Source organism: Ovis aries, chromosome 2 (genome assembly GCF_016772045.2).
Source record: "Ovis aries strain OAR_USU_Benz2616 breed Rambouillet chromosome 2, ARS-UI_Ramb_v3.0, whole genome shotgun sequence".
Classification (NCBI taxonomy): Eukaryota; Metazoa; Chordata; class Mammalia; order Artiodactyla; family Bovidae; genus Ovis; species Ovis aries.
The window spans coordinates 1,055,365-1,080,464 of record NC_056055.1 but is presented as its reverse complement, the minus strand read 5'-3'; the positions used below and the strand labels follow the sequence as shown (position 1 = coordinate 1,080,464).

Sequence of the window (25,100 nt, the reverse complement as noted above, 5' to 3'; positions counted from 1 at the left end):
AGAACTACACTTCTTTTAAAACCTTTCAGAAATTCAAATTGGCTTTCCTCCAATTAGCCAGGATTTGTGAGGTTTTACTACATATTAACGTTTTTATTTCCGCGGCGTAAATCGGAAGGCCACCGGAGGATCGGATTTATCTGTGCATTTCACTCTGAAGCACCACGCTTCCCTCCTTTCAGACTTGAGCCCGTCTCTGCTTTTCCCACTGGTATTATTATTGACACCACTCCTGGTATTAATCCTTTCTACATTGTGTTAGTATCATTTCATACATTCTAAAGTGTTTTTCCCACTTTTGTCCCAGGTTGATCTTCAAAATAATTCATTGGGAATGCAGATAAAGTATAATTGTAGACATTTACCACATGTACATATTCAAATAGAGGTTAAATGACTTTTTCAAGGACAGTCAAATAAATAATCATGCCTATGAAACCAACATATCCCGTGCTCATTCCATTCAGGCAGCTTTTGTCTTTTCCTTAAAATCCACGTTAATATTAGCGATTATTATTGATTTCTTACTTCCGAGCTGGTGACCTGTTGGAACTGCTGCTGGTCTATCCGAATAGCTGAGATTTGAGAGAGGACTCAGGTTCGTTCATTCTGGCACGGTTGATACAGTGGACGTGAAGGTGTGTTCAGCACGAGCAGGGTTCACAGTTCTCTCTTACTCTCCAGCGCGAAGTGAGTTGAAGCTGCCTCCGATCCCATGAAGAGCAGGCCGGCTCCGTGCCCGGCTCCTGTTCCCCAGGACCGCGCGCCCTCCCAGCTGCGGGCAGCCCGCCCCGTGGGGCTCCGAGCGTGCGGAGGGGCCGGACGGGGCGCGTGCGATCCTGGCGCGCCCTCCCAGCGCAGTCCCTCTGCCAGCGGGCAGGGCCGGCAAACCGCGGAAAGGCGGACGGAGAAGTGGGCGTGGGGGATGGACGGACAGGTGGACAAGCTGCGGAGGACGCGACGAGCCGGACGGCGCCTTGCAGGGCAAGGAGCAGAGTGAGGAAGCTGCCAGTCTTACTCGGATAGCGCTCCCTGCTTCTCCCGGGAGACGGCGGAAGGGGCAGCAGGCAAGGGCAAGATGGGCTTCCAGCAGAGGAAGCCCTCCTCCCTGGCCGCGACGGGGCGGGACTCACCAGCGACTGTCTCTCCTATTCTCCGCGTCTCTATCCCCCCGCGCGCCTGTCTCTCGGTCTCTCTGCGACTGTCTCTCTCCTATTTCCCGTGTGTCCCTCGCCCCGCACCTGTCTCTCGGTCTCTCTGTCTCCATCTTCCTTTCTGTCTTACACACTCATCAAAAAAGGCAAAAAGGACACAGGTATTTATCTCTAAAACGGTAAATAACTGTAGTGTTGGACCACAGAAGGCCAACCGTAATCTCTTAAGATGTGAGGTGGGCCAGTTTGGCAGCCTTGTACGAATATCTTCTTTCATTGTGAAAGTAAAACTAGGAAAAAAACAAAACAAAACAAAACAAAAAAAACACCAGAAAACAAGCCCTTTCAGAGCAAGCGTCAAAGTCAAAGTTGTTTCCTAAAAACCATCCACTCGATTTACAACAGTGGCTGAAACTTATGCCTGGTCCATGCCAGAGTGCGAGCCTGGAGGGGCCCCCAGAAGCACCTCAGAAGATGCTGGGTGTGGGGGGTGGGGAATCTCCTCTGTTCATTTAAGACGATTCATTCCATGGTGCCCTGGAGATCTTATCCCCCAGTGTCTAGAGAGCTGACATTTTTTAAAAGGCTGTTTATTGAAGGCTTTTTTTTTTTTTTCCTATTTTTACAATCAGCATTTTTTGGGGAGGCAAAATACTTAGAGCCCTGACTTTATAAGCAACTTTATTAAACACCTTTTTGTTACCGAAAGGAGAGGTGGTGGGTCCAGCTGCTTGCCACTCAAAAGCCAGTAAACAGGCCAGGTGGGTGGAAAGGAAACTTGGCTTCATTCCAGATGTTGGCAACTGGTGGGGAGGGTGGCGGACACCCGTCCAAAGGCCAATCCCGCATCCCAGGGCCCCGGACAAGCTGGGGATGAGAGCGTTTACAGACAGAGTCAGGGGAGGTTACATGCGGAAAGAGCGCCATCATCCCCAGCAGTCATCTCCAAAGCTGGCCATCGGTGGGGGAACTAGCCTCACCGTCACTGCTCAAGGCACAGGCAGTGTCCAGCTCCGGGTGCACTTGCTCCCGTCTCTTTGCCGTCAGTTCTCAGAGCTGTGGCGGCTCAAGTCCTGGGTGCAGTCTGCCCATCCAGTGCCGCACCTCTCTCCTGGGGGTCTCCGTGTCCATAAGAGCCCACAGGATTGGCTCAGAATGTTATCCACAGCCCTTGAGAAAGAACCAAGAGCCCTTGACTATGCGTATGGCTGCTGCTGCTAAGTCGCTTCAGTCGTGCCCAACTCTGTGCGACCCCATGGACGGCAGCCCACCAGGCTCCCCCGTCCCTGGAATTCTCCAGGCAGGAGATCTGGAGTGGACTGCCATCGCCTGCTCCGTGCGTAATGACTACAGTATCGTTATCTGGTCTACTTTGCTTTCCTGTTTCCACATTTCTCCTTTCTCTGATTAAACTTATTCTTTGACTAAAGTTTCCCACAGGCAGAAGGCAGGTAGACGACGTGGGGTTGGGGGCAGGGACCATATTCACTGTTTCGGAATACGGAGGCCAGAGAGCTGGCGGGGAATCACCGCCTGAACTCGTCTGAGAGTTAGACGCGTCCGCTGGCTGAGCCAGTTTCCTTGAAGGACGCACTTCTTTGCCAGTGTTCCACAGCTATCTCCTCCCCGCTCTCTCATCCCACCATCTATGCTCCATGAAGATGGTCCTTCCACAAATCCAGGGGCCTCTGTCTAGGAGGAAAGGCCCCGGCCGCCCAGACACAGAACCGCCCGCTCTTGAGTCGCCCTGTATCAGGAAGCGGGGAGCCCGCAGCATCTCTGAGTCCCTGTGCTCCGCGCGGGAGTGTCTGTACTGGACAAACAGCTTGCCAAACCCGGAGACAATCTCGTCCACTCCGAACCGCCCTTCTCTCAAGTCCTTGACTTGCTGGCATCCCGGTTTGACCTCAGATTTTGAAGATGAGACTCTAGTCTTTATCTGGAGGTCATTTTTGTGGTCTTGTGGTACAACAGGAAGCTGCTATTACCTTTCAGACATTCACTTTATGGTGAATTGTTCAGAAATATGGTTACTTGTGGAGCTTCCCTGGTGGCTCAGACAGCAAAGAATCTGCCTGCAATGCAGGAGACCCAGGTTCGATCCCTGGGTTGGGAAGATCCCCTGGAGAAGGAAATGGCAGCTCACTCCAGTACTCTGGGTGGGAAATCCTGCGGACAGAGGGGCCTGGCGGGCTGCCGTCCACGGGGTCTCAAGAGTCGGACATGACTCGGCGACCGGACCACCAGCACCCTGTTCACGTGTCGAGCAAGTAGTGTGTTCCGTTTATGTTTGTTGAGGACACAGAGCTCACGCTCCAGAATTTCAGGGGGTGTGCAAGTACCCAGGAATGTTGTTCGCTCCCTTCCTGGACTCATCCCAGGAAGCAGGCAGTGGGCTGCTGGGCAGCAGCGGGAGGTTGGCCGGGCATGGCTGCTCTGCCTGCTCGGGACTCCGCTCAGTCTGGGTCTGTGTTTGCTCGCCCGTGCAGGGAGGGCACTTTTGTACCGAGCTTCCGAATGTTCTAGCCGCAGGACTCTCCTTTCTGTTGACGACACAGGAAGCTCTTGCTATCAGGCTGGAGTGGGCTCCATCAGGCATGCTCATGGGGTTCCCCACTCACCCCTCCACACCAGAGGGCCATCAGAGCTCACAGGTGAGGTCACTGGACCCAGTGCCTTCTCAGACCCTTCCAAGTGCAAGCATTCTCTGAAGCCCATCTCGATAGGAAATGAAGCCTCTGAGAAGACACTGGCCGTCATCTCCCCAACACTTGGCATCATCAGACTTTTCAAGACTCTGTCAAGAGCTGGGAGAATCGGATCTCATCTTTGCATATCTTTGATAAATAATTGTTAACGATCTCTCCATACATGGATGTGTTTCCTCTTTGTCAAAATGCTTATTAACGCTTTCTGCCCAATCTCTCATTGTACTGAGTATGCTTTTCTTATTTATTTTGGGGTCTTTGTATATTCTTTATGCGAATCAAGCGTATGTCCTCCCTGAGTTTGTGACTCGGCTTCCCACTTTCTTTCACGTGTCTTTTGTAAGAAGGTTTCAGTTTAATATTGTCAAGTTCAGCCATCTTTTCTTTCATTGCCAGTGGTTTTGTTGTCTTACTTGTTTTTCTTACTTTTCCAAGATCTAAGAATATATTAATCCACGTTTTTAAGATGAGTGTTGAGGTTTTGTTTTCAATATTTAACTCCTCAATCCACTTTGAGTTTACTTTGTAGAAGATATTAAGAATCCAACTTTGTTTCTTGCCATCAGATGGTCATTTTTTTATCCCTTTTGTTGGAGAGTGCCTCTTTTTTCTCTTTTGACAAGGCTTCTCCACCCGGAAGTCCTCCCATGTAACAGGTGCTGACCTGTATACAGACTGTACCCTATTTCATAGCTTGGTTTGCCACCGTACAGCGTTATCCCCTGGGCTTGAATGCTGCAGCTTCAGAACCGATGTCTGGTTAGCGACCTGGCCCTGTCTGATGGCTTCCTCACACGGCATCCCTGACCCATGGCTTTTCATATAAAACTGTCAAGCTTCCTGCACCATCCGCGTGGTATTTTGGTTGAGAGTGCGCAGTCCTGAGTCTGAGCGGGCCTCCGGCGGGCTCCTCACGGCGAGGTTTGTCCCTCCGCTGACCCAGATCTCCTCCATGTGTCTTGGTAAAGCGTTCTCATCTTCCCTGCAGAGGGGCCGCGCTGCTTTTGTTAAACGTATGGGCTGCTTTGTATCCTCTCACACTCATCTGAACGCTGTCCTGAATGATGCTCCTGTGAACGACACAGTCTGTGCAGCCGCCTCGCCAAGCCCTGGTTCCGCGTCTGTCGGTCCTTCTGAGGACGAGGCAGAGAAAGCGTGCTCCGGCGGCTCCTTCTCCCCGTGCCCTCCCACACCGAGGGCCGCTCTCACCGCAGAGGAGACCACCCCAGGCAGGCCCCTTCTGAACACCCCGCCCGGCTGGCGTCGTTTCTGGGTGCCGGCCCTGGAGTCCTCCTGGAACTGGCCTTGCTTTAGACTCGGTGGCCTTCCCAGTTCAGCACGTGGGTGAAAACAAGAGCCAGGCATTGCTTAACTTCATGGTGAGCACAGAGAACCTTTATGGACCGCACCGTTTATGTTTATGGCGGAGTCTTCTCCAGGATCCATCTGTAGACGGGATCCCAGGCCTGCCCCAGGGCTCATGAGGCTCCTATGAGTCAATATTTACAAACCACCGGGAGCACGCATGGGGCAGAGCACGCATGGGGCAGAGCACGCGCTCTGTGAGCCTCTCTGCGGTCTTCATCATCGCCTGACTCAACACTAACACCCCTCTGACCACGAAAACCCAGCTTAGTGAGAAGGCGATGGCACCCCACTCGAGCACTCTTGCCTGGAAACTCCCATGGATGGAGGAGCCTGGTGGGCTGCAGTCCATGGAGTTGCTGAGAGTTGGACACGACTCAGGGACTTCACTTTCACTTTTCACTTTCATGCATTGGAGAAGGAAATGGCAACCCACTCCAGTGTTTTTGCCTGGAGAATCCCAGGGACAGGGAAGCCTGGTGGGCTGCCTTCTCTGGGGTTGCACAGAGTCAAACATGACTGAAGCAATTTAGCAGCAGCAGCAGCAGCAGCAGCAGCGAGATGAATAGGATGTGGCTCTAACCCCAGTACGAGGTATAATTTTCCCGTTACGTGAAAAACTTTAAAGGTGTTTTGGCTCTTTAAAAACTAGACTTTAAAAACTATTTGGGGAGCTGAAAGGGGGTTTTGGGGGAAAAGTGACAATTGAGCTGGGCCTAACTGAGTGAGTAGAATTTAACCTAGTGAATTTGAGGGAAAGTCGATGAATTTATAGGAGTGAGCTGGCTTGGAAAATGACATAAGACAAGAAGGCAGGAAAACAAACAGTTTGCAAAGAATACAGCATTCCCTCAGAACGTAAGCACATGGGTTCTCTTGCTATGCTTCGGGGCCTAATATCTTCTTTCTGTTGTAACTTCTAACTAGGATTCTAGATTGTGTGTGTGTGTGTGTGTGTGTGTGTGTGTGTGTAAAAGATAAAATTTAACAAACCTTAGCATATTATTAAGGTCTAGAAGAAGCAGTATTTTTATAAGTTCATCAGGAAACAGTGTCAACTGGTCCAATTAGGTAAATAAACACAGGGTCAGGTAGGCAGAGTCACAGCAGAGACAGGCGCCTCCAGAATGACGGAGGAGATGAGATGCCCACTGCTAGGCCAAGGGGCCCTTTCTCTTCCTTTATGGAAAAGTGTGGAGAGACTCACAAGGTCACTGCTGCTGCTGCTGCCAAGTCGCTTCAGTCGTGTCCGACTCTGTGCGACCCCATAGACGGCAGCCCACCAGGCTCCCCCATCCCTGGGATTCTCCAGGCAAGAACACTGGAGTGGGTTGCCATTGCCTTCTCCAATGCACAAAAGTGAAGTAGCTCAGTCATGTCCAACTCTTCACGACCCCATGGACTGCAGCCCACCAGGCTCCTCTGCCCATGGGATTTTCCAGGAAGAGTTCTGGAGTGGATTGCCATTGTCTTCTCCGTAATAACAGGCTACATCATTTAAAATTATATCACAGATGTTGGTAAATTCAAGCTGGTGGAAGGTGGTTAAAACCCAGGCTGCCTGGATGAAGGTTAAGATGTGAAGACAGTCTCAGGCAGGCAATCAAACCCCATCCGATGGCAGCTGCTTTAGGAAGGGCTGCCTCATTGAAGGAGCGATGCAGGCCGAGGGGACGTGAGATGTCAGACAGAGACAGACGTATACTGTATGACCTCACCTGAACGTGGGATCTAGATCACAGCAAACCAGTGCGCATAGCAAAAAGCAGCCGACTCAGATCCAGACCTCCCCAGGTGGCGCTAGCGGTGAAGAGTCCGCCTCCCGGCGCAGGAGACGCAAGAGGCGCAGGAGACGCAAGAGGCGCAGGAGACGCAAGAGGCGCAGGAGACGCAAGAGGCGCAGGAGACGCAAGAGGCGCAGGAGACGCAAGAGGCGCAGGAGACGCAAGAGGCGCAGGAGACGCAAGAGGCGCAGGCTCGATCCCGGGGTCGGGAAGACCCCCTGGAGGAGGAAATGGCAGCCTACTCCCGTACTCTCGCCTGGAGAATCCCATGGACAGAGGAGCCTGCTGGGCTACAGTCCACGGGGTCACAAAGAGTCGGACACGACTGAACTGGCTTAGCACAGACGCAAAGGACAAACAGGTGGCGACCAATGAGGAAGGCGGGGCTTACAGGTGGGGCGGGGCTTACAGGTGGGGGCGGGGCTTACAGGTGGGGGCGGGGCTTACAGGTGGGGGGTGGGGAGGTCCAACCACCGAGTGGAAAAAGCTCAGAGACGTGCAACCTGAGAAATGCAGCCAATGGCTTATGCTGTGATTGGAAAGCAAGCTTTAGAGTGCGTGAATGTTTTTAATTAAAAAAATTTATACACAAAAGTAAATAAATAAAATACCTAAAAATTCACACTCAGCAAGGTGGCAATGATAACCAGTGTTGAGGTTTATATTTAAGCTCTACATTTTATCTTTGAATATATTTGTGGCTTTATACACGTGTAACTCTGAATTTTAGGATCATAAGTGGTTCTTGTTAACCTCTGATTTGAATCTTGTAGCTCCCTACAATTTGATGGGTTTCTAGAAATCTATCAGTTTTATAATTTTATTACAGCCAACATTCAAATATTTCAGTCTAAAACTATCTGACATTTTATATTGAAAGAAAATGGGGGAAATTATTCAACTGAAAAAGTTTGCTTTTCAAGAAACTTCTCTAAAATGTACTTATTTTACCATAAAGAAATAGGTGTGTGTTCTTTACCTGGACCCTCTTAGATATTTTAAGTGCTCCGTTATCTTCTCAATAGTTTCACCTCAAAAGCTTTAAGGTTATCAAAAACTGAGGTTACAACTATCATTCAAGATTTCAGAGATTATTGGGTTGGAAAAGAGTTGAAAAGGCAACCTCCTGATATGTTCGGGTCCACCTGGACATATCTAATCACCCCATGGGTATGACATCAGTGACCTCTTCAGCATCCCCATTGTGCTTTTTATAATAGTAATATTCTTATTATTAAAAAAGGGAAAAGCACTTGTGTGCTTTAACTTAAAAAGTTAAAGCTGAGTTTGCACACAATTGCTCCCAACTACAAATCTTTGAGCAGAAATTGGCAACAACTGTAGCTATGATTGTGCAATAAATACATATGCGGAAGGTTTGCCCTAAAATGAAGTAAGCCTCAACTGGAGTTGATGGAGGGAACATTATTACTACAGGACACGTACATCCATGGGACGTGAGTTTTAAAATGTAAACTAAATGGAACTGGTGGGGGAGTGGCTGAGACCAGTTTGGAAGTCACCAAAACTGGGCAAGTGCGCTCATTGAAGGAGCGGTGCCGGCCGAGGGGACGTGAGTCGGGCAGTGCGCTCTGTCGGTAACCGTGCAGGGTCCGGGGGAGGGTGTCGGGGGAGGGTCTGCCCTGGCAGCCAGCGGCGCCCCTCCGCCCGTTCACGCCCTCGCAGTCCCTTCACCCCACGAGGATGCGCAGACCCGCCACACGCAGGGGCCCCTGCTTCTCCCGAGGGACGAGCTCTGTGTGCAGCGGCATCAAAGCCCCGCGGAGGAAGCCGAGGGACTCGGAGAGGTCTGGGTGGAGGACTTGGGGGCAGATCCCAGCTCGGCCCCAACTCGACCACCCCACAGAGCTCCTCCCGCCCAGCTCCCCAAAGAGCCCTCAGTTTCCCTCATAAACTGGAAACACATCGGTCTTTGCCCGAAGCCCCCCGTTCACCATGGAGGAGATGGCGCCCTGGGCAGTGAGCCCGAGTCACCTGAGGATCAGAGCCTGTTTCCCAGGACCGCTGCTGAGAGTGAACCTGCCCTCTTCCCCACACACCTCAAGTCACATTTTTGGGAAAAGTCACTAAAGTTATTGCACAAGCCCGTGCCGTTCCTCTGTCCCAGCTTCCTGTTCAGAATCCATGTGCTTGAGTCATCAGTCCCACCTGAGGCAGACGCCCTGCTGGGATCCCACCGTGGGCTCCCACTAACCATCACCAGAGCCCCAGGAGGCCAGGAAGCTGGGCCTTGAGGGGCACAGTCGCCTGTCCCGGGTCACAGGGTGTCTGGGGTCACAGTGTGTTTGGGGTCACAGTGTGTCCAGGGTCCCGCTGCGTCTGGGGTTGTGGTTTGTCCAGGGTCCCGCTGTGTCTGGGGTTGTGGCATGTCTGGGGTCCTGGCGTGTCCAGGGTCACAGGGTGTCTGGGGTCCCGGTGTGTCCAAGGTCACAGTGTATCTGGGATCACTGTTTCTGGGGTCCCGGTTTGTCTGGGTCACCGCGCCAGTAGCATGCCATCCTTCTTATCCTGACTCTCTCCAACGCCAGCCTTTCCATGAGCTTTCTCTCCTCGGGCTCCCCGAGACGCAGACCTGAGAGGGCTCCATCGCTTCCCACGGGATGCACAGCTCCATCTGTGCTCCTGGGGGGAGGGGAGGGGTGGTGCTCCAGAGGGCGGCCAGACACAAGGGCAGCAAGCCCGCCTAAAACCAAAAGTCAGCACGGCTGAGGCTGTGAGTCATCGGGGAAGCATGTGCTTTCCCTGAACCCTGACGCTGAGGACGAGGGAGGACCTGGGCATTACTTCTGAAGCCCCTCTAAAGTGGGGCAGTCAGGGCAGTGGTGGGGAGGACACGGCCACGATCCCCAGGAGGAAGAGGGCAACGGAGGGACATGTCCCAGCATCCTAGGGAGAGTCGCTCCACCTGGACTCTCCACTCAGATATTGCTGTGGAGGTAGGAAAGGGAAAGCCCTCCCAGTGTCTTTCTCGCGGACGCGATGGAGGGAACGGAGAATTGCGTCTCCGAGTCTAGGCTCAGGAACCCGACAAGCGACCGCACCGCGGCAGGTGAAGACAGAGCGTGCTGGCTGGATGAGAGCCTGGGGGTCTGAGGGAGGTGAAGACAGAGCGTTCTGGGCGCTGCTGCACGAGACCCCGGAGAAGAGCGGGGGACACAGGAGCCTGGGGGTCTGCGGGAGGCCACAGGGCTCGCCTTGCACGTACCAGCTGTTTGCTCTGCAGGGCCTGGTTTCTGCCCGTGTTCTAGAGACAAATGTAAGTGGGCCACAGTCCCATGAGGGAGGAAGCCTCCTGTCATTCCCGAAGGGGAGGCATGTGGAGAGAAAGGCCTCGACACCAAAAGGCAGAACTGATGTGGAAAGCTGGCAGACATGGGCCTGGAAGGTGTGGAAAGAGGACATCAGATGGGAAGGGAGAGGGGACTGGCAAAAGCTGGTGCGCGGCGGCGGAGAGATGCAACCGAGAGGAAACGACTGTGGCAACAGACGATTGAGGCAGAATGAAAAAATTTTACTCATTGGTCTCAAAAGCAGAGACGTGACTTTGCCAACAAAGGTCCATCTAGTCAAGGCTATGGTTTTTCCAGTGGTCATGTATGGGTGTGAGGGTTGGACTGTGAAGAAAGCTGAGCGCCGAAGAATTGATGCTTTTGAACTGTGGTGTTGGAGAAGACTCTTGAGAGTCCCTTGGACTGCAAGGAGATCCAACCAGTCCATTCTAAAGGAGATCAGTTCTGGGTGTTCATTGGAAGGACCAATGCTGAAGCTGAAACTCCAATACTTTGGCCACCTGATGCGAAGAACTGACTCTTTGGAAAAGACTCTGATGCTGGGATAGATTGAAAGTGGGAGGAGAAGGGGACGACAGTGGATGAGATGGCTGGATGGCATCACCAACTCAATGAACATGAGTCTGAGTAAACTCCGGGAGTTGGTGATGGACAGGGAGGCCTGGCGTGCTGCAGTCCATGGGGTCGCAAAGAGTCGGACAGGACTGAGCAACTGAACTGAACAGAACTGAACAGGCATAAACGCCTGTATTCAGTACACGAATCTAGTTAGAGTCAGCTCAGAATAAAGATGGGTTCTAGATGTCTGTTTTTTGGAGGAAAGGATTGGAAAAAAACAACCTTCTGTGTTTCCTCTGTGCTCCTCCCAGAATGCAGCTTTCCTGTAAAGAGATGAACAGACGCTAGACTTTGCGTGCTCAGTAAAAGATGGCAGATTCAAGAACACTGGCTTCTGCTCTCGCCTCAAGTCCCACTAAAATGACAGAAGAGTCGTGGGCATTAGAAAAAAGACACAGAACAGAGGGGAGCCGATGGCAACCCGTCTGAGGCTAGAGGGCAGGGACAGGAGAGGAGGGAGGTGCAGGGAGGCGGGTGGGCTCTGACCCTCCCCAGGACGCTCACACCTCCAGGACCGGCAGGTTCAGGCCCCATGGGGGTGACACGGAGCTGCACTGTTAACCGGTGAGTTGGTTGAAAGGTTAAAAGCCATGTAGACCCCAGAGATCTCTTCCTTCCAGCAGAGAACTCCAGGTTTACTCTCTGGTGGAACAGAGCAGAGGGCTCTTGGGGGCTGAGGCTGGACACTGTGCAGAAAGCTGGACCCAGAGGAAGGGCAGAGGCTGAGTATTCAGCCCCTCACAATCCCCCTAATCTTCTGCCGAGCAGATTCCTCAGTGACAGGTGCTTGTTTATCAACTGACTGGTTCAAAACACCCTTCTCTAGCTATCACTGTGTAGCAGACACAATCCAGTAACGTGCCACTTTTTGAAAGTTTTATAAACTGTTCATAAGCTCTTCTGTGGTGACCCCTTTGCAAATGGTGAAACTGATGCAGAGAAAAAATTCCGTAACTCACCAAGAGCGCACAGGCACGCCGTGGAAGGCTGGACGCAAAGCCCATGCTGCCTGCGCACAGGGTCCGATTCTCACTCACCACACGCGGACCACACACGTGACACAGAAGCCCAGATCCAGGTGCATCTCCCATGTGAGCGTGAGCAGGGCATCCATCCAGGAGACACGCCAGTGCTGCCCAGGTAAACGCCAGCAACCGCCGAGGGTCCTCAGACGCCTGAGAACATCCTCCAAGAAGGAGGAAACCAGAGCAAGCCAACAGACAGAAAGGAAAAGAGACCAGCGAACTGGAGGAAAGACGGCTCGCAACCACCAAGGGTCCTCAGACGCCTGAGAACATCCTCTAAGAGGGAGGAAACCAGAGCAAGCCAACAGACGGAAAGAAAAGAGACAACAGCGAACTGGAGGAAAGACGGCTCTCGAGAGTCCCTTGGGTGGAGAGATCCAACCAGGCCACCCTAAAGGAGATCAGTCCTGAAGATTCATTGATGCTGAAACTGAAACTCCAACGCTTTGGCCACCTGATGTGAAGAACTGACTCTTTGGAAAAGACCCTGAGGCTGAGAAAGATTGAAGGCGGGAGGAGAAGGGGACGGCAGTGGATGAGATGGTTGGATGGCATCACCGACTCAGTGGACATGAGATTGAGCAAGCTCCAGGAGTTGGTGATGGACAGGGAGGCCTGGTGTGCTGCAGTCCACGCACGGTCACAGGGGCAGAGTCCTCTTACTGCTCAGCACAGAGAATGGTCCACCCTGCTCTCCACGGCACACTCACGGGGCAGAGTCCTCAGACTGCTCGGCACAGTTTCTCTGATGGTCTTTTTAAAAGGTCGGAAGAAAAAATTAGAGAGAGTGAAAATTATATCACAGTAGCTTTCTAACCACTTTATACACATAACGAGACTAAAGGTGACCCTTTTATGATTTGTTACAGATGGAGAAGTGCTTCCAGATCCCAGCCTGGAACACCCTGTCCTCCCTCATCACCAGGTCCTCCCTCATCACTAGGTCCTCCCTCATCACCAGGTCCTCCCTCATCACCCTGTCCTCCCTCATCACCCTGTCCTCCCTCATCACCAGGTCCTCCCTCATCACCAGGTCCTCCCTCATCACCCTGTCCTCTCTCATCACCCTGTCCTCCCTCATCACCCTGTCCTCCCTCATCACCAGGTCCTCCCTCATCACCAGATCCTCCCTCATCACCAGGTCCTCCCTCATCACCCTGTCCTCCCTCATCACCCTGTCCTCCCTCATCACCAGGTCCTCCCTCATCACCAGGTCCTCCCTCATCACCAGGAAACACGTTTTAAAAATAACAAAAGAAAGAAAGGAGGAAGGGAAGGAAGGAAGAAACAGGGAAATGTTTTCTCCCGTCCAAAATGCGAACATTTCAAAGAAAGGGTCATGGATGTCTGTCTTTCACGACAGGATGAGTGACTGAATTTCAGTCTATCTCTTAATATATAGTCAGTCCAAAAAGAAAGTTACCGATCATCCTTGAACTGGGGACAAAGAATGCTCTTTATTCACTACATGACTCATGTAAAAACTAAGCAATACCTTGTCGTCTTAAATGGAGAAAGTCAAAATCTGTCTTAGGTCATGAATATTAATAAAGATAAAGTTAAAATGAATTTTATAATACAGCCGTTTATAACGCAGTGGTCTAAAACTGAGTTTCTACTTCAGATTACGTCTTTACCATGTACTGTTTTAAGATGAGACAATGATTTGTGTTCCTGGGAAGGGAATCCCCCCACCCACATGAACCCCTTCCTCACCACCGCCCGCCACCCCGGATGCCCGGGGCGGGTGAGCCCACGGCGGGCTGGGCACAGGTGTGATCGCTGGCTCAGCTCTCTGCACCACTTCTTTCAGCTGGATGTGGATTATCTACGATTGTCTCAAAGCAGGTAGTTTAAAAGAAAGTGAAAAGAGTGCAGTTCTTGCATACGACAGCGCCATAAGGAAAGCCCGAGCCTCATCTGAGCGATGTGGGTGAGGGGAGCTGTGACAGCGCCCAAAGGCGCCCCTGCTGTTAGTGTTACTTGCGTCATTTGCGTTTGGCAACTAAGCTACTCACTAAACACTCCGGGAGCTCGTCCTGGGGAGTCCGTCTCAAATCACCGCAAGCAGCAGGGGCGGCAGGCACGGGAGCAGGCAGGACCGCGGGGGCGTGGCCCTCTGGCCCGCACCTGAGCACCTGGAAGGCGGCGTCTTCTGAGCGCGTGTCCCCGAGGGGCTCCACCGTACAGGTGCTCCGATGTTTCTTACACAATGAGACGCATTTTGTTCAAAGAACTGGCTCGGGAGCCTTCATTCTGTTTTTTGAGCTTCTGCCTTGAAGAAATTTCTGTTTTACATCTCAGTCATCTTAAATCAAAACAGATAATGCATTTAGTCAGAAGCGTCAAATACCCTTCAGGGGCATTTAGCCTGGAATCCATCTGTCAATGAGTTTTTAATCTACATCTGACACATGACTGGGGGGTGAAGACCCCTCTAGGGGAGACGTGGTGTCTCCTGCTGACAGCCACCCTAGGTTCTGTCCGTCTTCCAAAAGGGGACAGGGTGTCTCATGTCTGTGGGGAACCCCAGCTCCCCGTGAGCCTGGGGGAACCAGGGAAGCCTGTCACAAGGGTGGAAGTGCAGGCTCAGTGCTGTTTGGAGGAGCGGGTCCAAGAAAGCCTCAGCAAGGTGGTGTCTACACGGGAAGGAGAATGTTTTCTCAACTCGCCGATTTATTTCTGAATGTGAGGGTGGAGAACAGAGCATGCACCAAACGGAACGTTGTCCACAGATTAGGGTCTCATAGATCCTAATCGCGCTTTTCCTGACTGCCCCTCAGGGTAAGCTTTGTCCTTGCAGGGTAGAACCTCACGGATTCCCTGAAAAGAAGGGGAACCATGTGATGCTGCCTGAGCCCTTTAGGAAATGCTTGGAGCCACAGCGGTGACTTCCTGGGATTACCAGGAAAGTGAAATGTGGAAACTGTTCGCTGAAACGTGATTGTTGAGCAAAGTGTTGGCAAAGTAACAGATGACGTGGCTTTGATCATTAATATATCATCCTTTTCACTTATTTTTCAATCGCGTAATTGTTTTGCTTTGTGTTGGCTGATTTATAAGATTTATTTAAATTTGTCTTCTTTGATGTTCTTCATATGATGAGAATTAAGATGCATTTTCATAAAACCACTGCCTCGAATCCCATTCAAACCACTGGTAACCAATTTAGTGACATCTCAGAACATCTTCAGAATAACTGTGCCCATATGCAAATATTCATCATAGAAGATTATGCACAAAGGCCATTTTAAACACTACAGTTGGTTGTTGCTTTATAGGTACAACAAATAAAATTTTTTAATGAATACTTAAGAGGTTGTACCTTGCTTTCCCTTTTCATTAGCAAATAGCATGTCCTTGTAAAGCCTTTTCTGTGGGAAGGACTATAGCTTATTTACTGTTCTTTGAATGGAGAAGATGAAAAAAGTAAAAACGCATCTGACAACCTATGACCTAGAAGCTCTGTGTTGACACGCAGACACATTATTCTGCATCCCTAATTCGCTTCTAAATACTTCATACTGGCTTTACGATTGCCAGACTCAATCAAAAATAGCTCTTACACTTGGTTTCAGGAGAGCACAGTTGCAGTTTTGTGTAATCTTGACATCACAAAAGTAGTTTAGTTTTCTAACGAGATTTTCCTACAAGGAATCCTTGATGGAGAGTGAGTCCACCATGACACCGTCCTGGCGTGCCCCCAGAGCATCCCGGCGTGCCCCTCGAGCACCCCGGCGTGCCCCTGGAGCCTCCTGGCGTGCCCCTGGAGCCTCCTGGCGTGCCCCCCGAGCGCCCCGGCGTGCCCCCAGAGCGCCCTGGCGTGTCTGTGCACCAGCTGGTTGTCGTCCCCTCTCCTCCTCAAGGCGAGCCTCCCTGGTGTCTGGACCCCAGGTGGGACCTTCCTGCACTATGGAAATCGACTTTACTCTTCTGCCCTCTCTTCTTCTCTAGACCGACTGCACCTCGTGGAGGAGGAAAAAATGTAGTTATCGGGTCCAGTCAAGAGTCTGTGTCTCTGGCATTGTCCACAGCAGCCCGTCGGGGAAGGGTCCAGGTGGTCCACAGACGCATGGCGATCCAAGGGCCACGTAAAGGTAAGGATCCGCGCCCTACTCCAGGCTCCACGTGCAGACATGTGCGCATTACCTTAACGTACTTGAAAAAGCACACAGACAGGTTTGTGACGAAGGATTCTGTATTTGATCAAGGGTGGAATGTCCTTAACCTTCATACACTCAGTACAACGTCAGAAATTATCACTATTACTAAACAGAGACTCAAATGGTTTTTTATGTAATTACAACATCATCTAGAAAGCAGTTTCACAGCCGGATCACCAGGTCTGTTCGGCCGTTGTTGGTGGTGTGGGGGCTTCTTTGTACAGCATGGCTGCTCAGTCGCTTCAGTTGTGGCCGACTCTGTGTGACCCCACGGACTATAACCTGGCAGGCTCCTCTGTCCTTGGGACTCTCCAGGCAAGGATACTGCAGTGGGTTGCCATGCCCTCCTCCGGGGGGTCTCCCCCGCCCAGGGATCGAACCCGGGTCTTTTGGGTCTCCTGCACTGGTAGGTGGATTCTTTCCACTAGCCCTACCTGGGAAGTCCCTTTGTACAGAGTTGCTTTGCAATCAGATCTCTCTTTCCACTGCTAGTCTACTCAGGGACTCTGTCTTTAAGGACGGTAGACGTGTCTTTAGTGAGGGCCTGTGTGCACTGTCCGGGGTCATCACAGGTCGCTTCGGTCAGGGATGGTCAGCCTCCCTTGGTGCTGCCGTGCCCCATGAGAGTCAGGGCCTTGGAGACGCCCAGTGATGGCTAATGTTCTTCCTTAAGGGTTTTTTTAAATTGTGGTGAAATACATAGAATGTAAAACTGACCACCTGAACCATCTCTAAGTGCGCAGTTCAGCAGCGTGGAGCACATCCACGGAGCTGAGCGCTACCCTCACCGCCCGTCTCCAGAACCTGTTCATCTCCCCAGATTTAAACTCTGTCTCCGCTAAGCACTCACCTCCGCGGAATTATACAATATCGGTCCTTCGGTGCTGGTTTAGTCACTAAGTCGGGTCTGACTCTTTGTGACCCCGGGGACTGGAGCCCACTAGTGGCTGGTTATTTTAACAGCGTGACATTGGAGCTGGCGTCAGAATCCCCTGCTTCTTTAAGACTGAATAAGACTCTGTGGTAGGCAGAGGCCACATTAGGTTCATCCACTCTCTGTAAATGGACGTTTGGGTTGCTTCCACCTTCTCGTTGCTAAGAATAATGATGCTCTGAATGAATGAATGGGTTGTGGAACCCCGGGCTTCCCTGGTGGCTCAGAGGTTAAAGCATCTGCCTGGAATGTGGGAGACCTGGGTTTGATCCCTGGGTTGGGAAGATCCTCTGGAAAAGGAAATGGCAACCCCCTCCAGTACTCTTGCCTGGAGAATCCCATGGAGGGAGGAGCCTGGTAGGCTGCAGTCCACGGGGTTGCAGAGTCGGACGTGACTGAGTGGGTGTACAAATACTTGTTTGAATCTCTGCTTTCAGTTCTGCTCATGGGTATACCCAGATGTGAGACTGTTTGATCGGATGTGAATTTTTTAAGGAGCTTCCATGCTGTTTTCCATCATGGCTGTGCACTTACGTTCCCGCCATCCATGCACGAGGGCTCCGGTTTCTCCGCATGCTCACCAACGCCGTGTCTCAGTGGGTTTGTTTTTGGTCACAGCCATGTGACTGGGTGTGAAGTGGCATCTTACTGTGATTGACTTACGTTTTCCTGATGATAGAAAGGTTGAGGGTCTTTTCACGCACTCATTGGCCACTTGTGTGTCTTCTGTGGGTAAATGTCCACGGAAGCTTCCTGCCTGAATCAGATAGCTTTGTTGTTGTCACTGAGTCATAAGAGTCATGTATATATTCTGGATATTAAGCCCTTATTAGATAAATGGTTTGTAAATATCTTTTTTCCACTCTGCAGTTTGCCTTGCATTTGGTTGGCAGTGTCCTTTGACAGCGAAAGGCTTTTAATTCTAACACAGTCCAATTTATCCTTCTTCTGTTCTGTGATTTTTGGTCTCATATCCAAGAAACCATTGCCAAGTCTAACATCGTGAAGATTTTCCTATATATTTTCTGTTCAGAGTTGTATAGCTTTAGCTCCTATGTGCGGTTCTGAGTTTTAATCCATATGGAGCGACTTTTTGTATATGGGGTAAGGTAAGGGTCCAATGTCATTCTTCTGCATGTAAATATCCGGTTTCCCAGCACCATTTGTTGAAAAGACGGCCCTTTCCCCTTGAGTGTCCTTGCCACCCTTGTCGAGAGTCGCTGGGCCGCGTGTCGAGGGCTCATTTGCGGGCTGCCTCTCCTGCTCCCTGCCTGTTGGTGCCTTTTTGCCCGTGCCGCTCTGTTTTGACTGCTGTGAGTTTGTAGCAAGTTTTGAAATCAGGAAATATGAAGCTTCCTAATTTGTTCTTCTGTTTCAAGACTGTGTTGCCTATTTGGGGGTTCCTGGAGAGCCCATATGAATTGTAGGACGGACCTTTCTTCTTCTGCAAAACAGTGACATTAGACTCTTGATGGGGATTATTTTGAAAATATAAATTGCATGGCCAAGTTTCTTAATCAGACAGAAATAGAGGATTTTATACTTTATGGTAGTGAATTTTCCTATCCAATTTGAACGGGCAACATTACTGTAAATACATGTTTTTTCAGTTTAAAAAAAAATAAGATTTTCTTTTCTTTTCTTCTGATCCTGGTCTGGAAAACAATAAGCAATTAAACAGGAATGATAAATATAAACTTTTACACAAATCTTCACTGAGAATGAAGAGACGATTTCTGTTAAAGTTCTTAAAACTCAGAATTTTGACATCAGTAGTTCCTTAGCAGAAAACCACCAATGTCATGGAAGATCCCACCTGGCCTCTTCCATCAGGTAAGCTTTCTGGCTGTTTATTCATAGTTAGTCTAGAAGATACAAAACTTAGGTATGATAGGGCACCACTCAGGACCAGAGTCAATGCTAACAGTGTGGAAAGGTGCCGCGTATTTGAATGTGTGGTTAATGACCCTCCTGTGTCATTTCTGACGCAACAAAACCTACCAGTGACCGAGCCTTGCCCTGTACATCAGCGCCGGGTAAGCACTAAATTCCTCCCAAACTCTGCGAGTCTGAGTGATGATTCTTCCCACTTCAGAGCTCAGCAAAGGCGAGATTAGAGACCATAAGTGATTCTGCTAAAAAGCTGTAGTTAATAAGCAGCCAAGACCACACAGACACCAGATGTGGGTGGCCAGTGATGGGATAGAAAGGAATCTTGTTCAGAGATCTACATGTTACACAAATCACCAATTTCAAGGAGCCTTCCCATTTCAATCACTAATGCAACTCTATTTCCAAGCCCAGTGAAAGTATTTCAGAAGTTAGCAGTCGAGCAGATGACAAACAAGGACGCAAAAGAAAGGGTTTGTTCATAACTACCCTTTCTTCCCGTGTGCCCAGGGAGACTGTGTATGAACCACATGTCCCCCGCTGGTTCAGCAATGCTGAGTACCTATTTTGTGCCACGAACCCGTCTAGGCTCAGGAGATATAAGCTGAATGAGGCATGGTCACAGTCCCCAGAGAGTCCCCATGGAGCGGACCACAGTAAGCAGGCCTGAGGCTCCTTCCTTCGGGGCAGGGCAGAGCCTGGTCATCTCTGCTCCCAGCCCCTGTGAGGAGCTCGGTCACTTCTCCTGGCAACCAGAGACCTGGGGAAGATGATTTAGGAGGATGAAAAAGAGAGCTTCGCTCTGATTACAGATGGGAAAGATGTCTTTGCAGAGGACCCAGAATTGGGTCTTGCAAGGTTAAGTCGTTAGACGTATGAATTGGGAGCAACCTTCTATGCAGGAGAAAACGCAACCCAGAGATGCAGTCGAGGGACAGGAACGGATGCCAGTCGCTCAGCAGAGGCTGCTGCTTGTCGGGACAAATGATCTGATTCCTCCTGGCTTATGTTTGGTGTTGGTGAAATGGGTGTGACTTCTGCAGCCCGCGGGAGAGAATGCGGGCTGGCTCCATCTCCCGGTCCTTTTGGAGGGAGCCTCCAGAATGGTCCGATCTAGCGCTCTTCATCCCAGAAGCTGCCGGCTGGTTGCTCTCACTCTGCCCACCTCCCTTTCCACCTCCAGCGCCCAGCGTGATCACAGTCGGCCATCCAGATTCTTATCGCCTGCCGCCTTGGAGCTATAGATTCCCAGGACTGTGCTTTCCCGGGTTCTACCCTTTAGGTTATAGCTCAGTGCCAGAAGGGTGCAGGTTAAGGGTCCGTGGTGCCATCACCATTGCTCAACTGGCAGTGACCCCTGGTACCCCATGGACTTACTTCCTGTCCACAGTCCCAGATCCCTGAGCACCCGCAGTCAAGAGGACTCCGGGGCTTGCTCTCACGGGAGAAGTGAAAGTGAGAAAGCACTGCACAAGGCTTAAATCTGAGGCATTTTCCATCCGTGTGACCCAGTTAGCCACCACGGCTGCGAGCTGGGCACCTGTGGCTGCCCGCAGCTGCTGCTCCAAGAAACCGAGTCTCCTCTGAGCCTGGGCCCAAGGAGGAGATCACACTCCCAGCCAACGTCCACACTAAAGATGTCACTCAAAATGAAATCAATATCTGCTTCCCCCCAAAAAACTGCATGAGTTGTGTTCCGAATGGTGCCTACTTTAAAGAAAAGTGCACCGTTCATCCAGAAGGAGGAATCTGCTGGAATAGCTCTGGCTTCATATATCTCTGCTCTCTGACCCTTTGAAGCAGATTTCTTTAAAACAGCTGACAAATGCTGTTAGTTTCGTCCTAGCCCTGCCGATTAACATTTGTATTCCTCTGGGAAAAATCCCTTCAAAGTCTTACTTTCTTTTTCTGTGAAATAGGGATAAAGGGCTAGATCGAGTGGAGCGGAGCCCATGGCAATACTGCGGACTGCAGACGCTGGTGATGAGTGCTGAGGGCTCATTGTGTGTATGCACGCCCAGTCGTGTCCGGCTCTTTGCAACCCCATGGACTGAAGCCTGCCAGGTTTCTCTGTCCATCTCGAGCTACGAGGTGGAAACGGGGCTCCTCTGGATGTGGGCAGGACCCTCGTTCTTCCTCCTCCAGGGGATCTTCCCAACCCAGGAATGGAAACCGCATCTCCTGCATTAGCAGGAGTATTCTCAGTATTCCCACTGAGCCCCCTGGGAAAGCCCGTGTTCCTTAAGTATCTGCTAGTACCAAACTCTGCCCTAATGATACCAGCCCAGTGCAGAAACCTAAGAAAAACTAAAGAGCCTCTTGATGAAGGTGAAACAGGAGAGAGAATATGCTGACTTAAAGCTCAACATTCAGAAAACTAAGATCATGGCATCCAGTCCCATCACTTCATGGCAAATAGATGGGGAAACAATGGAAACAGTGAGAGACTAGTTTCTTGGGCTCCAAAATCCCTGTGGATGGTGACTGCAGCCATGGAATTAAAAGACACTTGTTCCTTGGAAGAAAAGCTGTGAAAAACCTAGACAGCATATTAAAAAGCAGAGGCATTTTGCCAAATTTTAAAGGTCCATCTAGTTAAAACTATGACTTTTCCAGTAGTCATGTGTGGATGTGAGAGTTGGACCATAAAGAAGGCTGAGTGCCAAAGAATTGAAGCTTTTGAACTGTGGTGTTGGAAAAGACTCTTGAGAGTCCCTTGGACAGCAAGGAGATCAAACCAGTCCATCCTAAAGGAAATCAGTCTTGAATATTCGTTGGAAGGACTGATGCTGAAACTGAAGCTCCAATACTTTGTCCACCTGAGGCAAACTGATTCATTGGAAAAGACCCTGATGCTGGGAAAGACTGAAGGCAGGAGAAGGGGACGACAGAGGATGAGATGGTTGGGTGGCATCACTGACTCGATGGACGTGAGTGTGAGCAAACAGAGAGATAAGAAGGGCAGAGAGGCCTAGTGCACTGCAGTCCGTGGGGCTGCAAAGAGCTGAACATGACTGAGCAGCTGAACAAAAGTACCAAGCTCTGCTCTCAAAGTACCTCTCACCACATCCCATTCAGTCCTCGAAACACCTTGTGCTCCTCTTCCATCTATCCATAACTTCTATCAGAGGAAACATATGTATAGAAAAATTAAATAAAAGGCCCAGCATTGCACAGAAAATGGCACAGATGGGATTCAAGCTTAGGTGGGCGATTAGGCTCCCGACTTACGAGCTGGGACTAGCCTTTCCACCGTGTCCCTGAAGCCCTGTGCAAACCACACACGACTACCCTTGTGTCTACTCCGCGTGTGCTCACAACAGATATGACCTGTGTGCGCATGTATTGTGTGTATACGAGCTTGCACACCAAGAATTTGTAAAACTGCTAGGTTGCCGCTAAATCACACAGTTTTACCTAACAGGGCGATGCTGTTAACAACACTCAGAGTTCACTGCTTTTGTGCACCCTTCCCAGAAGGCAGCCCAATAATTTCCCGTTGTGATTCGTCTCAAGATCATCCCTAATTCACCACATAATGCTTTTTGATCATTTTCATAGTGGTTCGTCAGTATTGCTTAAATCATCTTTATACCTCTTATATCTGCCATTATAAAAATATTTATTAAGCGTGATGTTATAAGGTACTACAGATAGTGAAAAAGAAAGAAAAGGGCTTTGTTTTTTTCTGAAATTTGGGTGATGGTGGAACTCTGCTTTCTCGTAACTTGTCTCAGAGTCCAGGGCCACCGCTGTCTTGAAAAGCAGCGGCGAAGTGACTAATCGCTCCCCCACCCCGGACTGCGACGGGAGCGTCTGATCTGACAGTCCTCTCCTCCCAGCAGAGAGGAGCCGCCTTTGGCCATGGGCATTTGCTTGGAGCTGGAGTGGGGAGCAGGCGAGGCCGCGCGGGTGGGGGTGACGGGGGCCCCGAGTCCCCCTGCAGGCCCAGGGTCACCCAGGGAGCGTGCCCGGGCTCCACGGCCGTCCCGCTGCCCGGAGCGAGGTCGGCTCCTGACCCGCGGCCGTGACCTCGCGCGCCTCCTGACCTCCCGCAGGCCTGTGAGCACTTCAGGGTGGCATGCTTTTCCACACCAAGCTGCAGAGTCGGGATGCCCTGCCTCCCATTTCCCCCGCGCTGAACCCGGGAAGCCTCAGAAGCCAGAGGTGTCCAGGGAGCCCCGACCTCACAGGGCCGCCCGGAGCCGTCTGCAGGGGCAGCGGGTGGAAGGGACCCAGGGGCTCCCCGCCCCAGGAGTTCTGAACATCAGACTGCATGTTATAAAATTCCAGAAACACCCCAAGAGCAGAAGCGCCCCCAGAGCGGGTGCAGCACGTACTGCATGGCTGTGCCCTCCACGCGCTCGGGGTCCGCGTCTGCCACACCCCAGGGTGCTGGGGGCGCCCCTCTCCCGTCAGGGGCTGCACACACCCGCGGGAGAGTGAAAGTCCGCCACGGGTGAGACACGTGCATCCCGAGGCCTCGCTGGGGCCCTGTGTGGCGCTGGTCAAAGCTAAACGCAGACCTTGTTTTAACCTTCATATTTCCTCCCTAACAACAGTTCACACCCTCTCCTTGGGTCTCAACGTTTGTTCGCCATTTTATTTATAAAGCTCTACCATCGTTTGTGTGTTTGGAGAGACACATTCTGCTTAAATAACTGGCAACATCTTCCATGGAAGAGGTTTTATCATTAAACCTCTGAGTCTGCTAATGTCAACAGTCCCCTCTCTATGGAGTTTGTGGAATTTATGCTTCCATAAAGAAGTAATATGCCGAGCTTTAAAATTTCCTGCCAGACAATGGACATTGCAGCTCGATGTAGGAGCCTAAGCCTGTGTAGCGGGTGCTGAAGAAGTAAAGCTGAGTGGTGTCCCACTTCCTTCTCATGCCTAGAAGGGGATTTTCAAGTAGCTGCATCCCAGAGAAGTTTCTAGAATGGCCACTGGAGGTTTATGTAGTTTTTCTTTGGGGGAGGAAATACAACTGTCCTCTCTTGTATCATTTTCTTTCGCCTCGTGGATATGTTCTCATTTGACCAGAATAAAAATCATGTTAGCCCTTATCACATGGGTGGCTTTCATGCACAACTTAAATCCAATGTAGAATTCACGGGTGGGAATTAACAGACAGTTGCCGAAGCATAGTGAAGAAGGCATTCCAGTCTTGAAAGCAGTGTTAAATTTAAACACAGATAGTATACAAGTTGAATGAATGAATCTTCCCTGGTCAAAACTACCTTCAAAAGATGGAAATTGTAGCGCATGCCTTGTTTCAAGGTTGCAGTAATAAACAGACAAGGAACAGACCCGTTAGAGCCGAGCAGGAGCAGGCAGACGGTGACCTACCAGCACATTAAGTGTGACAATTGTTAGCTACACCTGGGAAGGGTATGGGAAGCTATTCCAGGGAAGGTGCAAGTGGCTTTTCCATTGGAAAAGGTGTTCAGCTTCATGAGTATCGTCCACGTGACAGAGTCGCAGGGTCTTGGCATCGCACCCACCAGCCTTGCTCCAGCAGCGCTGAGGAGCGTGGGTTACAGACAGGAGCAACATCAGCGAAGCTTAGCAAGGACCTTGCCTCCGTGTTAGCTCTTCCACGTCTGTGGACTTGGTGCACAGACACGCTCAGGAGCTGCATGTGTGTGCGTGTGAGACGCCGTCTGTGTGACGCTGCAGTGGGGCAGCGCCTGCGGGATCCACATCCAAGCTTGACTTTGGACAAGCTACGGTCCCTCGAGTCTCCGTCTCCCTCTGGACGTCAGGTGTGACTGCACGCATTTACCTTAGAGCCTGGCGGGCAGGACTGGATGAATCTAATGGCTTTGTCACCTAGTTAGCATTTTAGAAGACTTGGCTATTTTTCATTACACATCGTAGGCTTGTTTGCAAGAGCCGGATTTTGTACACAACCATTTGTCCACAAAGACTGCTTGAAGGAATTTCCTGTATTCCTGCAAGGGAATGCTAAGAATTAGTTTTGAAGGCAGGAGACTGTATAAACTGCAGCCCAGCATGTGTTGTGAAATGAAAACTCACAGGGCGCAAAGCCCATGAGTGTCGCTGTGTGTACACTTTGAAGGCGTGTTTCTACACAGAAGCTTATTGGTGTTGGAGGAGGCGGGAGGACAGACAAGGCTCCTGGGGT

At 50.8% G+C, this 25,100-nt stretch overlaps 1 protein-coding gene across 20 annotated transcripts in view; it reads left to right on the top strand.

Moving 5' to 3' along the window:
- Positions 1 to 25,100, top strand: part of MYT1L (myelin transcription factor 1 like) — a 403,728-nt gene that overhangs the window by 218,764 nt on the left and 159,864 nt on the right. For all 20 annotated transcript variants that reach the window (XM_060410777.1, XM_042242758.2, XM_060410779.1 and 17 more), the window contains one exon: positions 15,920 to 16,062. The gene's annotated coding sequence lies outside the window, so the exon portion shown is untranslated. The remainder of the gene's footprint in view (positions 1 to 15,919; positions 16,063 to 25,100) is intronic.